This window comes from Sinohyriopsis cumingii, chromosome 6 (genome assembly GCF_028554795.1).
Source record: "Sinohyriopsis cumingii isolate HCF-2022 chromosome 6, ASM2855479v2, whole genome shotgun sequence".
Taxonomy (NCBI): Eukaryota; Metazoa; Mollusca; class Bivalvia; order Unionida; family Unionidae; genus Sinohyriopsis; species Sinohyriopsis cumingii.
This window is the reverse complement of record NC_142966.1, coordinates 38,110,780-38,124,601: the sequence shown is the minus strand read 5'-3', so window position 1 is coordinate 38,124,601 and position 13,822 is coordinate 38,110,780. Positions and strand designations below refer to the sequence as shown.

The following is a 13,822-nucleotide window of genomic DNA, read 5'->3' as shown; positions in this document are numbered from 1 at the left end:
AGGACCAGGAAGTCCATGAAGGGGCAAAGCATAGAGCTCGGGAAGTTGATGAACTAGGAGGACGTGGATATACTGTCAATGGAGGAAGATGATGCAAATCAATCGTGGACAATGCGCCTCTCGTTATGATGTAGCTACGATGTCGCAGCCTCAACTTGATTGTGTTGTGGTTGAGGCTACGAACTGATCCCATGTCATGTAATGGAGCAAAAAATTTTATCACTAAAGTCAGAAAAACAAACAGTGTAGAAATCAACTACAATAGTATAATCATGTTGTGAAAGAAGTTTGGCTTATTTTGAATTTATTAAGCCCTTACACGATAAAATAAATTGGCATGGTTACTCTAACCTTATACTGTCCGCCATGACAGATAACGCGAGACTCTCGCCGTGACCCCTTTTCTACTTTAGGCTTGCCAAACCATATTTTGGATATTCAACGCTATATTATTATCAATCAAGTGCGAATAATCGCTTGTTGGTGGGTTTCAAAGTTGCCGATAAACCGTATTTACTTTTAATGCGCAGAATTTCTGACCCAAACGGCGCCAAATTTTTACTACGATTTGTTTACATTTCCAAATAAGGCGTCAATGTCCTTATATGGCACACAAACAAACGAGGCTGAGAACGGAAGTAATCGTTATTTGAAATAATATGGCGGACGATCTAAACGAAAATATCGGCTAAAAAAAGGTAAACGAGACTTTACAACTATTATCTACAATGATTTTCGATACTTCCGGTGTTAGATAAGAGGACTACTCAGTTTATTGGATTATATGCAAGGAATATGTTTAAAGTGTTATTATTAGGCTAAAAGAGCGCCGGATGTGAATCACACCGGCTTGCTCCATTAACACGTATGTGCCCATGTTAGTACCCTGTTCACGAGGTACGAGTAAGGATACTAATATCAGTACTAGTTATGATGATGAAATAAAACCAAATTGGACACTCCTGTTAAATTCTATTGATTTAATCTAAATTGAATTGGAACTGCCGTTATTAATTTGTTCTGATTAAATTTGTTATTTTCTTGTCAAAGGGGGCTCGTATTGCTTTATTTCTTCCCAGTATTCTCGCTCAGTTCTCTGTTGAAATTATATTCTTCTTTCACTCCCGCCGAGCTACAATATCGAGGGAGGTCATCCTCTAGATAACGCCAGCCAAATCCAATTAGCCACCCCTCTTACTAAGATATATATATATATATATATATATATATATATATATATATATATATATATATATATATATACAGTAGTCCCTCTCTTGAAGCTCCCCCCCCCCCTTCCCGACCAGCGGCCACCCGCTTCTTACGTCCAGAATCCCTTGGTACCGACGAGCAGGGCCGGAGCTACCATATAGGCAAACTAGGCAGCCGTCTATGGCGCTGATTTCAGGGGGCGCATCTTTAATTTTTTTTTATTGTTTTTAAATTTTGAAATTGATATTTTCACGGGGGAGGGGGGCAAAATCTAACCTTGCCTAGGGCGCCAGATAGCCTGGCTGGGTCTGGCGCCGGCCCTGCCGACGAGTATGTATTCAAAAGTACCCCTCAAGAACGGCCACCCCTCTAACGCGACCAGCGGCGATCATATTAGTACAAAAATGTAAAATGTTTCCCTCACGAGCTGCCACTTTTTTTTTTCTCCAAATGTATCCTGAACCAATAATTAATTCATATCGTGACAGAAGTTAAGTAGTCCAATTATGTCTATCTTCGATACATGTCTCTCAATGTCAAGTTTCCGTTACTGAGAAAAGTTTTGACTAAAGTACATGTAACACTAAGATTAATATTATATCATTATCTATAAAAGCCGACGTTTACTGGAAATGGGTTCAACAATGTTATGATAATGTTTTGCGCTTCACACATCTGTCGAGTTCTTCTTTTTGATGATTACAACCGGACGTAATTGTCAAAATCATAACAGGGTCAGCATAGGCTGAAAATTGATTTTGTGCATTCACACACACACATGCACACACAGAGAAATTAACCTTGACCTTGAACAAAACAGGGTACCAGACAAAGAAAAATCACTTGACAATACACTTATCGCTTCCTATAAGAATGCATTTCGTCCACTCGACAAAAGTTCGTCTGCACAATTAAATCGCATACAGTTAGCAACATCCGAATAAATCATTACCAAACATTAACATGTCTCCACGTCAACGGAGACGTATTATTTTGGAAGAAAGTCGGTTATTCTACTTGACGACATCAAGCGAGGTGGGGAGAGGGAACTTTCCGAGCAATTTTATGTTGAAAAGACGAATAAACAACGTCGTAACCTACAAGGAGGTTATTCAACAGCAGTGGGAAAATGGAGCAAATGGAAAGTGAATTATATATGTACCAATAATTAAATGACTTTTTTGAATGGTTTTGCAATGTTCATGCCAACAATAATGTTACTTTTAAACGAAGATATCAAATGAAGATCTTAAGTGCTTTGAAGTATGTAGCTTTCTAACTACATACATTACATATACTTCTTAAAACATTTAGTCCCCCTCTGGAACGGCCACCCGTCTTATAAGACCACTTTCCCGGTGCAGAAGGGGTGGCCGTATGAAAGGGGGATAACTCTGTGTGTGTGTGTGTGTGTGTATATATATTGTGTATATATATATATATATTAAATCAATCACAAAATAATCTCACCATTCTCATTAATTGTTCAACACCTTATATTTTTTATCTACTTTCTAATTTGATTTGTACTGCCATCTGTAACTTCCGTGGACTGCCACTTTGTCACATGTACGCAAATAGTTTTTTCGTGCTAAAAAAAAATTGTTGTTTTGAGGACAGTTTTTTGCCTTACAATTATATGTATGTATTTATAGATCTTCCCATCTGCCTTGCACAATTGATTCCCATGCACAGAAGACTGCTTTATCATCATTAAATTTCGAGCAACGACAGTATTATTATTAAATGCAGTGACATGAAGTATAAAGAAAATAATGAATCAGCACTTATTTTCACTTCAATTTAAAAATAAAGAATCAGCACCTTTACATGATTTCCAAATTTTTCAAACTTTAAAACGTCAAGAAAAAATATAATATATTGCTACAGCCCTTAGGGACAACAAATTGTTAATAAAGACAATAACAAGTGGAGGTAAAAATATTTATAATATCGTGCATATGTTATTGTTGTCATCCTTGTTGATATGTATGGCACACTGATGGTCCGTTATTTACTTCACAATGAGTCAGTTTATACTTATTGACCGGGTCTGCCTTTGACTTTATAACTTTTTGGGGATGAATCCAGTAATATTTGTCTCCCATTTGTCATTTCCTTCCAATATAAATACTAAATGCGGAATAATTTGCCATCTGTTTCAACAAGCTAGTACTGTTTGCAATGTTTTCTTGTGGTTTTGGGTATGTTTCATTTGATTTACATAATGTTTGTGGTGGATTTGGTGAATCGTGTGGCCCATGTCTACCGTATTACATCCTAAAAGTAAGATCCATGCGATGTACTGGACATGCACTATTACATAATTATAATTGCGGTTACTTTTCAACTGGGACAATAAAACTTAATCTACCCACATTTAGTAACAACGAAGACAATAATGGGCAGTATATGGACATTAATGGATTAATTTCCACTGTGGAAATGTGGGTTTGTTTTTAAAATCTGCAATGTGTGCACTGTATGAAGATTAACATGTTTCAGAAGAGATACAATTCCATTCATATTTTACCTTTTTATTAGGAAAATATTCCAGTTACATGTTCACAAAATTATGTGTACCACTTCTCGGAGGTGTTCATTTAACAATATAATACATTGTTTTATGTGTAGTCTTTTAAAATGAAGGAAATATAGGTTGAAAATACACAAATGTTATATCATGCAGTGACATCACAGATTTTTAAAAAATGATAAAAACTTGATTTAAAAAAAGTACGAAGATCAAAATTGCAGTACTGAAAAGGTCAGTGATAGCAGCAATGTGTTTGCTGAATTTAGTTGAAAATATAGACAATGCTGTGGAAAATTGACGTTCGTGGCAGTTGGAATCACTGTCTTTACTTCATCTAAATAAACAAAGTTGATGATGATTATTTGAAAATTTGATTTCAGACAAGAATTTTAACATGCAGAAATCAAATGGGTGGACCGCACTGATGCAGCAAGTGATGGCAATGGGGAAAATTGACATTTTAGGCAGTTCAGAATGTGATCTTAATTTCAAAGAAATGAACAGAGATGATGATAACTGGTTAATAGAAAATCTGATTTAAAAATTGAATTTTAAAGTGGAGATCACATTTGTTGATAATACTGAAGAGGCAAGTGATGGCAGTAATGGTGATGAGAATTTTAGTGAAAATATAGATAATTTGAGGAGCGACACACTTGGGTGTTTTGCCTTCCTTGGGAGGGGCCACCTAGGGATGTTATCTTCACAGCAATGATAACATCATAATGAACGTTTGTGATACTTTGACTTTAGGTGATGGCCAAACCAGAGAGGTCAGCAACAAGATCCAGACCCCACCTGGGAATCAAGAGGATTGTCAAATAAAGATTAGGAGGAAGAAGGAAATTCCATCTGCTCATTATATATACTGCAGCTTTGAGCAAAGTCCCACACATCTTCTGTTTTCTGGTGAACTCTTGCCCCAGGGAAATCTTTTATGGTAGCTCCTGGACTATTGTAGATTGATACTCCCTAACCACAGACATGGCTCACTCTCTGGTGTTTTTCGTCCCAAGAAGGGGCTTGGAATATATCCCTCATTGGCTCTGACAACATTGGATTGAGTGTCATGGACCCTCGGCATTGTAAGATCTCCAAACCAAGGTGGCATCAAAACATTCTTGACCTACTAGGGCATTATTCTTCCCAAAATGGGGAATGCAAAGATGGCATTTATTTTTTTACTAGTGATATAACACATGCAACACAAACACTGTCAAGGAAAAAAAGGATGACAGTATTCGGTACTTGGACTGTGACTCAGGAGTGAGATAGGGATCTGGTTCATTCGATTTCTAAAACCTTCCAATGCTATAGTACTTAAATGTATATTTAATTTGCGATGTTTGTTTGTTAGTGTTTTTTTTAAAAAAATTATGCTTCGTTATATGCTGTTGATAATGTAACATTGTATGTTGGGACTTAACCTCATGTCCAAAATCAAGATCATTTTCTACTTGATCTGAATTGTTGATTTTTCTTATAAATTCTGTAAACAACTAATACATAGCTAAATATTTTCTCTATGTGTATGGGTTAACTATTAGAATTATTATCTTTGCTGGAGTCAAGGACATTGTGTTTATCGTATTTTATATTCTAATTATAACCGAGATTTTGTCTAGTAAACATTAGTAATCTTTTAGAAGGTTATTTTTCATTGGTAATAGTTTTTTTTATTATTATAGAAAATGCTGATTGTGATCTGATGTCAAGAAGTGGACTATATAATCTTTTTTTTTCTCGAAATTATTCATCCATGCTTTAAGATCTTAGCAGAATCAATTGTATTATTGTTATGCCCAGAAATTTCATTTGACAGAAATTTCCCAGGAAAGACAGAGTGCTCATCAAAAATAACATTCTTGGAAATAGGGACTTGAATTTATAGTGAAATTTCAAATAATGATTTAATTCTTGGATTGTATAATTGTGATCCAACAAAAGATTGTTGGGGTACATCACCACAACTTGGGCCACCACAGATACATTAACAATTCCAGTAATAGATTTAATTTATATTTCGACTAAAGTTTCATCATAACTTTAATCATTAGGACTTGTGTCTGTAATTCCAGGATTATCTAGAATTTAATTGGCAATAGTTTAAGTTCATTTTTTTAAATTTTCACGTTGTATTCTAGGGAAATAAATTATTTGTTGAATTTTACAAAGTTTGTTGCTTCTCCCTCTTTTCTATTACTTATTTTAAGACCATGAAGTTGTAATAGTACAAAGTGGAGGAGTGAATAATGTATTTTGGACAGAGCTATGCATTCCAGAATTGGAAAGAGTGGTAAGTTATGTCTTACTGTTATTAAAACTGCAACATGATTTTGGAAGAAAAGATGTAGATATATGGCATCAGCCACTTCAGTTTTGAAATGTTTTGACAAACAATGATGATTTGAATTGTATGAAAGATTTCACTCTATTTAAATATAAACATGATGCAGAAAATTAACTACTGAAACCAGAAATGTTCTCATGTTATAATCAGACCAAATATATAGCTGTATAACTGATCTAGGAATTTTGCTCCTCAAAATCACAATATAAAAGAACTGTAATTGGAATTAATTTTGTGAAGAATCAATTAAACCTAACACTACTGACTGCCAGTCTCGAAGAAAACCAGATACTCATTTGGACAGTGAACCATTCTAAACCTGTCATTTATGCTATTGTTGTTGAGGTATGATAATTGAAACAAAATTATTAGTTTCATGTGCATTCGTAACTGCTCTCTCCGTGTAAGTGAAAAAGATTCAGTGGTTTTGAATTTAATTTTTTTGTAGTCTCAGAGCAAATGACGTCAGCAGATATGCCATGTCAAGAGAAGCACGACCCTGAACCATTTATGTGCATTCATCGTGAATTGATTTGAAAAGATTTTATCTACCATCCCAAGGTAAGCGAACATATTTAGTATTGTAAAATTTAATTCATAGTCTCAAAACAGCTCATTCATGAACTGCCTAAGCAATTTATGTAGCACAAAGAAGCATCAGAATACACATAAGTAATTATTACCTCATAAGCATAATTCCAGGAATAAGACTGGTCAATTATAAAGATATATTTCTGATAAAATTTTTATTCTACTGGGGTTCAACACTGTAACAAGATCATAACTAGATCATGTAACTTAAAAGTGAGATGAAAATCGCATGATGACTGACAATATGCAGTTCAGTAAAAAGGAAATGACAAAACAACCTCTACTGTCAGCGCTCAGAATGTTTCTCTGGGGCTCCTGAGTGGCCAAGTGGTCTTAAAGCGCTCACCATTAAGGATCACTGCCATCTCAACCCTGTCTGCATGTGTTCTAGTCTCAGGCTCGGCCAATGTGGGTATGTGAGAAAGTTTGCCAGTAGCTTCTCGTGGATCGGTAGGTCTTTCCAGGTTTTCCCAGGTTGTTCCTCCACCATTAATACTGGCCACCATGTATAGCCTATCTTGTGCTGAAAAATGGCATTAAACCATATAACAACAACAACAACCTATGTTTCTCTAAATTACAGTGAACCTAGGGAAAAGTCAAAACTGGCCTATGTACCCAGCTGACCTCTGTACACATGTTTACCTTTAAAAATTGGTTTTTGAACAAATACAATGCACTTAAATTTATTTTATAATAATAATAATAATAATAATAATGCTTTATTTATAGAGGATGACTCATTAGTCAAGGACTATGCTCCCTTGAGGCCCTCTTAAGGAGAATATAACAATGTGCATTATGTGAAGATAACAATAATTAGTTTATTTTAAAATGTTTATTATTAAAATACTAAATTCCATTATTTATTAGAAACACATGTTTATGATATCTCTTTTTAAATATTCTAATATATTTTCAGCAAATTTTAAATGTAGTGGAAGCTTGTTCCACAGAACTGTTCCAGAGTATTGGAAGCTCTTTTTAAATTGCTCTGTGCTTGGTTTTGGTGCTAGAATGTTTCCATGTGATATTGATCTCAACTGGTATTGTCTTGAAAAAAGCCTAAATAAGTCCTGAAGATACTCTGGTGCAGTTCCATGTAGACATTTATATAAAAGAACTGCCTTGTGAAAATCTATCCTTTAATATACTGTGAACCATTTGAGTTCTGTAAACAATGCTTTTGAGGGATGATCAATAGATGCATCTAAAATTATGCATGCTGCTCGTTTCTGAAGTTTATAAATCCTGTCAAGCTCAGATTTAGCACAGTTCCCCCATGCATTTTAACAATATACTATTGTTGGAAGAATATATGACTTGCAATATAGATTGCAAGTTTCCCTAGGGAAATATTTCTTGATCCTGCTGAATAGGGCAGTTTTGGATGACACTGTATTACTAAGCTCATCAATATGGTCACTGCATAATACATTATTATCTATGGTCACACCTACAAGCTTTTCGTGTTTGACATTTTCTAATGGGTGATCATTTGTTGCAAGAGATAGTTCTGAGTTCCCTGACCTGTGTAGCTTTTGTAATGTCCCCAACATCATACATTTTGTTTAACTTCATTAATGTGAGCTATCTCTTATTTTGGGTTGAAATGATAACACTCGCTTGTCGATTGTGGGATTTATTATGAGATGAAATGGTATGAAATAAACCTAAAACAATACCAAGCAAATACTTAGAAGACAAATACAAAATAGAATATAACCAACACAAATACAATACATAGTACACAACACACACACTGTCATTTATAATTTTATCACAGAAAAATATAAAAGATACCTTACCAGACTCAAAGGGTATAATTTTTCCAAATTATATTCAATCCCTGGTCTTTCACTTGCGCAAAAGACAAGTGCTCTTCATCTTCACAACTCGTACTGCTCAAGGTGCTGTCTGTCTCAAGTAGGAATGCCAGAAGCTTTTGTTAGTTTGGCGGGGAATTGGTTTTAATAGTTGTGAAGCACAGGAATCATGCACCACGATCGATCACTCACTCGCTCACTCACTCATGACAAACACACACATTGGTACACAAGTCCTGGATCAATATATGACTTGTAGTATAGATTGCGAGTTTCCATAGGTAAATATTTCTTGATTCTGCTGAGTATAGGGCAACTTTGGATGACTGGTTTACTAAGCTCATCAATATGGTCATTCCATAATACATTATCAATGTACACACCTACAAGCTTTTCATGTTTGATATTTTCTAACGGATGATCATTTATTGCAAGAGATAGTTCTGGGTTCAACCGCTCCGGTAGCCTAGTGGTTAAAGCGTCTGCCTCAGATGCGGGAGGTCGTGGGTTTGATCCCCGGTCGAGTCGTACCAAAGACTTACAAAAATGGTACTAACAGCTGCCTTGATTGTCTCTCAACATTAAGAGGTTAGTGTTAGGACTGGTCGGTCTGGTGTCAGGATAATGTGACTGGGTGGGACATTATGCTACATGTCTGCGACATGATGCCCCAGTGCTAGGCATCACTATAAACTGCAACACTGCAGACATCGTAGCGATATGACTGAAAATATTGTTAAAGCTACGTTAAAAATCCAAATCACATACACACAGTTCTGGATTCCCTGACTTGTGTAGCTTTTGTGATGTCCCCAAAATCATACATTTTGTGTTACCTTCATTAATTACCATCCTCTTTTGTTGTGCCCAGTTTTGGACTCTAATTAGATCTGAGTTCAATCTCATTTGGATAACTTAAGTATCAGATCTAGATGTATACAAGGTTGCATCATCTGCAAACAAATCTGTATTTGTGGATTCATTATTTAATGGTAGATCATTGATATAGTTAAGGAAGAGGAGAGGGCCTAAAACTGAACCTTGAGGGACCCCTGAATGAATAGTGTGAGTTTGAGAGCTAATATTGCCAGTGCTTACTTGTTGAGACCTTTGGTTTAGGTATGATCTAAACCAGTTTAAAGATGGATTGTTGAACCTGTAACAGTTCAACATTTGCAGCAGAATTTCATGATCAACAAGATCAAAGGCTTTTCTTGAAGTCAAGGAAAACAATCCCAGTCATATGTCCATTATCCATTACCTTTAGCCAATTAAGTTCAAATAATTTGGTAAGTTCTGTTTGGCATGAGTGGTACTTTCTAAATCCTTACTGAGCTTTATGAAATAGAGAGTATGTTTCAAAAAATTTATAGACCTGAATGGCTACATGCTTTTCAAATAATTTTGACAGTACAGGTAGAATTGATATTGGTCAATAATTCCCTGGATCCTCCTTTTCTCCTTTCTTAAAGATAGGTGTAACCGTTGCACATTTCAGTGTTTCTGGAAAATTACCACTCATTATACTTAAGTTTATGATATGCATTAATGACTTTGTAATTACTGGTGCAGCAATTTTAAGAATTAGTGGATCAATACCATCAAATCCAGAGGATTTATTAATATTACATTAATTAGCATGTCAAAAACATCAGTTTCGCTAAACATTAACTACTGAAAAATAATTATCATCAGGAATTTTAGCTCTATACATAATAGAAGAGCATCAAGTTCAGTTGGGTTGTTTGTTTGGCTCTGAATACTGTTACTGGAGATGCTTATGAAGAAACTGTTGAACATTTCCACAATGTTTTGTACAGATGTTGCTATATCCTCATTTTTCATAAGTCCAATCATGAAAATCATGAAAAATGCTGTCACGTGTCTTCTACAGTATTACTTCTAATATTGGAGAAGGTGGACAATTAAAATTTAAATAGCTCTGAGCCCCCAGTCAGCAATGCTAACAATCTGGGTTTATAAATAACTCAAGGTGAAAGGTATAACAATTTAATAAAATATATCAAATGTATTCAGTGATTTCATTGACAAATTTCTCAATCGCAATTTCTCTAAAAAAATACAATCAATGACCTGTTCACCGTTGCCAGTTACTATTTCTCTATATGAAATGAAAGGTTTTAAGTGAGCGTGTTTCCTTTCAGTGTTATATCTACTCATCTGTCAACTACTGTCTGCCTCTTGTTTCTCTTTGGTACTTCCGGTACCCATGACTAAGTGCTCTATTGGCACTTCTGGATCTGTCCTTCCGATACTCTCTATCACGTGCTCCTTCTGGCACTGTGCCTCCACACTAACTACTGACAGCACCATAACGCCTACCATGTGCTCTCCATGTCTCATTCCTCAGCTCTGATCCTTGGCTATTGACTAGCAACCACCCATCTATAACAATAACATTTATAACAACAAGTTATATTACATGTATACACATCCGTAACTGTTAACTCCTCGATATTTTGACTATCATCATCAATAGCAATCATTACACATTTCATACCCTATGAATTATAAAAGACACATACAAATACCAAATTATGTGTGCAGTCCAACAATGACTAACTCTGCATAATTCACAATCTATATATGCATAAACTGTTAGAGCAAGTGCAATTTCTAACACAATTCTCTAATAAATTCATTTATGCATTATGATGCAACATTGTAGCCAATTACACTATCCACTTCGATTCCAGTCAAACAATCTACATAAGCTACTCTTGCATGTTAATAATTCACTATATGCTACGTTACGATATGTTTGTAATTCAGCTGTACATGGAAGAATCAATTTCTAATAAATTAGCTTCCATTTCTATTAAATTAAATGTACATAATAATGTATCGATATTCCTACACCTAGTTATGAAAGTAAGACAAATTCAGGTGAAGATATGTTACCTCAAGAAGGCTTTGTTCGCAAATCCAAACCTAGAATTTCACTAGAATTCCTTCCCATCTTTTAACGAGTGCACAACTCGGAGTACAGTCTAATGCCTCTCAACTTCTCGATCATCCACCCCTGGTGAGATTCACACATGTACTGAGTAAAAAATGGATTTGGTCCAAATAAAAGCGGCTGCTTATTGAGACTCTATCCTAGATTTGAATCTCTCAGTTTTGATTGGTCATGTCTCTTTGAATATTCTCTGGTTTCCAGTCCCCAAAAGCCCATGATGCTTCCAAGGTAGTCATGACATCACTGACTGATTGCAAAACAAACATAACAGTCTTTACGTGGTTGGCCTGGTGAATTTACTGTGGATGGGTTGTTGCAAAATGGTTAACCCTTTACCATATAGAGCATAGTGGCAAAGTGCAGCACGCTATAAACAGAACACCTGTTACCTAGCCGACTGCATACGCATAGGCCTGCCTGTGAACTATTAAGCATTGTAGGGTATGTTAGGTTTAATAGCAATTTTAACCATTTTACATTTTTGGTACACATCTATTATATGTAGAAAAATTGAAGAGTAAAGTCTGATTGTGTAATTATTTTTCACTGAAGAGTTTTTTATGTATTTTAAAATCATGAGAGAACTTGTTCACCGTCATGTCAGTGAGGCCGCGTGACCAACTGTAGCTGCCATTTCCTATACTTGAAATTTACATGTTTTTCATCTGCGTCTACACCACTAAGTCATCTAATTTTATAATTTATAAAAACGAATTGCTGCCTCCATCAATATCAGAGCCTTTTCCTAAGTTACTGAATCTTTCACAGTTGTGATTTTGATCGTGAAAACTTCGTGGAGTGGTGATTACGACCCAGTTACTTTAAATAGCAGATATCGACCAGTGCATAAACAGTGACCACGTGATCTGATATAATTGTCATTCTCAGAAATGAATGTAGTACCTAATGGTGGGGGGTGTCCCCGAAGGTGGTGCTACAAAAACCAGCTAAAAATGGCTGATGTCTACAGCAGGCGTCAGAAGGCGCTTCCATGCAAATGGAGTAGAGACATCAAAAGACGCTTGCATGAGGTAAAGGGTTAAACAACAGACAGGCAGTTTCTTTGTGTCCAGAATTGGGTCTGTAGTCGTAATCTTACATAATATGTATTGACATTGTCCCAGGTGCTCTTAACTATGAATTAGCTATAAGAAGATATGTGTATACATGAAGCATAAAGCATCAGGAAATTTTCCCCACAATGTGACACTCTTCTGTGGAAACATTAGGACCCCTTCCGTGCAAACATTAGGAACCTTCCACAAATCCATGAATTTGAGATCTAATAAAAACATACATTTTTGCAAAACCATTGAAATTGATGCCCACAAAATTAAATGAATTTACATTATGCTGAATGTACAAGAGTGGTGAAAACAGTCTTTTTTTGCAGGATTAAAAAGGTCTAATTCAGTCTTATTTTTTGGGAGTTATAGGGTCTAATTCAGTGTGGTTAAAATTGACTGTCTTTTTTTTACAGGAGTTAGAGGGTTTGATTCAGTTTGCTGTAAACTGACTGTCTTAATTTTCAGAAGTTAGAGTTTTCCCCCACAATGTGACAAATGCATATTATGTTAATCTCTTTCAAATTTAAGTTTTACACAAGATTACTCACATAAATCCTATAAATTAAATCATCACAGGCTTTAAAAATCACTTATCTTGGTTTGATCTTTGCACGACAAAAGAATAATTGCACTACTGATTGACTTTTTAATGCTATTTAAGGCTGCTCCATTTGATTCAATGCAGGACTCACTTTGGCCACCATGCACCTTTGTTAACACTGCATGAATGCTTTAAAAACATCTTACATCAATTTCATGTCTAACTTAAACTTAGAAGACATTATGATGTCATCTTCAAAACAGAAGAAACATTGCAATTTCCTCATACAAGGAAAATTTGATCTAGAACAAATCTGGGTGTGGGAGTGGGGATGACTACCAATAAAATCTCACATTTTACATTCTGTAGATGCAAAACAATTGCTGTGGCCACAGGCGCTTGTTCTTGTTAGTAAAGAAGGAAACCTATTGAAAACATCCACTCCCTTTCTGTGAACAAAATTAAAATTTTTAGCAAAGTGATGAAATCATGCAGTTGGAATCTGCATCGCTCACTGATTCTGTGCTAATTTTATTATCCCATCTGCACAATCAGTAACTGATTAAATACAGTATCTCTAACAGAAAAAGAGACCTTCCAAATTTGTTCCCCATGTATGATTCAAGCACTTTACAGATCATTCAATGAATACTTTTTGTGTGGAGTTTCTCTTGCTTTGCCAATACTTCCTGTGGCCTGTGTGTCATGCAAGGAATGAG

General features: G+C 35.5%; 1 long non-coding RNA gene across 1 annotated transcript; it reads left to right on the top strand.

Moving 5' to 3' along the window:
* The first annotated feature begins 634 nt into the window (after nt 1–634).
* On the top strand, nt 635–6,659 carry LOC149796734 (uncharacterized). The gene is made up of 3 exons (XR_016421452.1): nt 635–698; nt 4,502–6,044; nt 6,547–6,659. It is a non-coding gene; the product is annotated as an uncharacterized LOC149796734 (long non-coding RNA).
* Nucleotides 6,660–13,822: the final 7,163 nt, after the last annotated feature.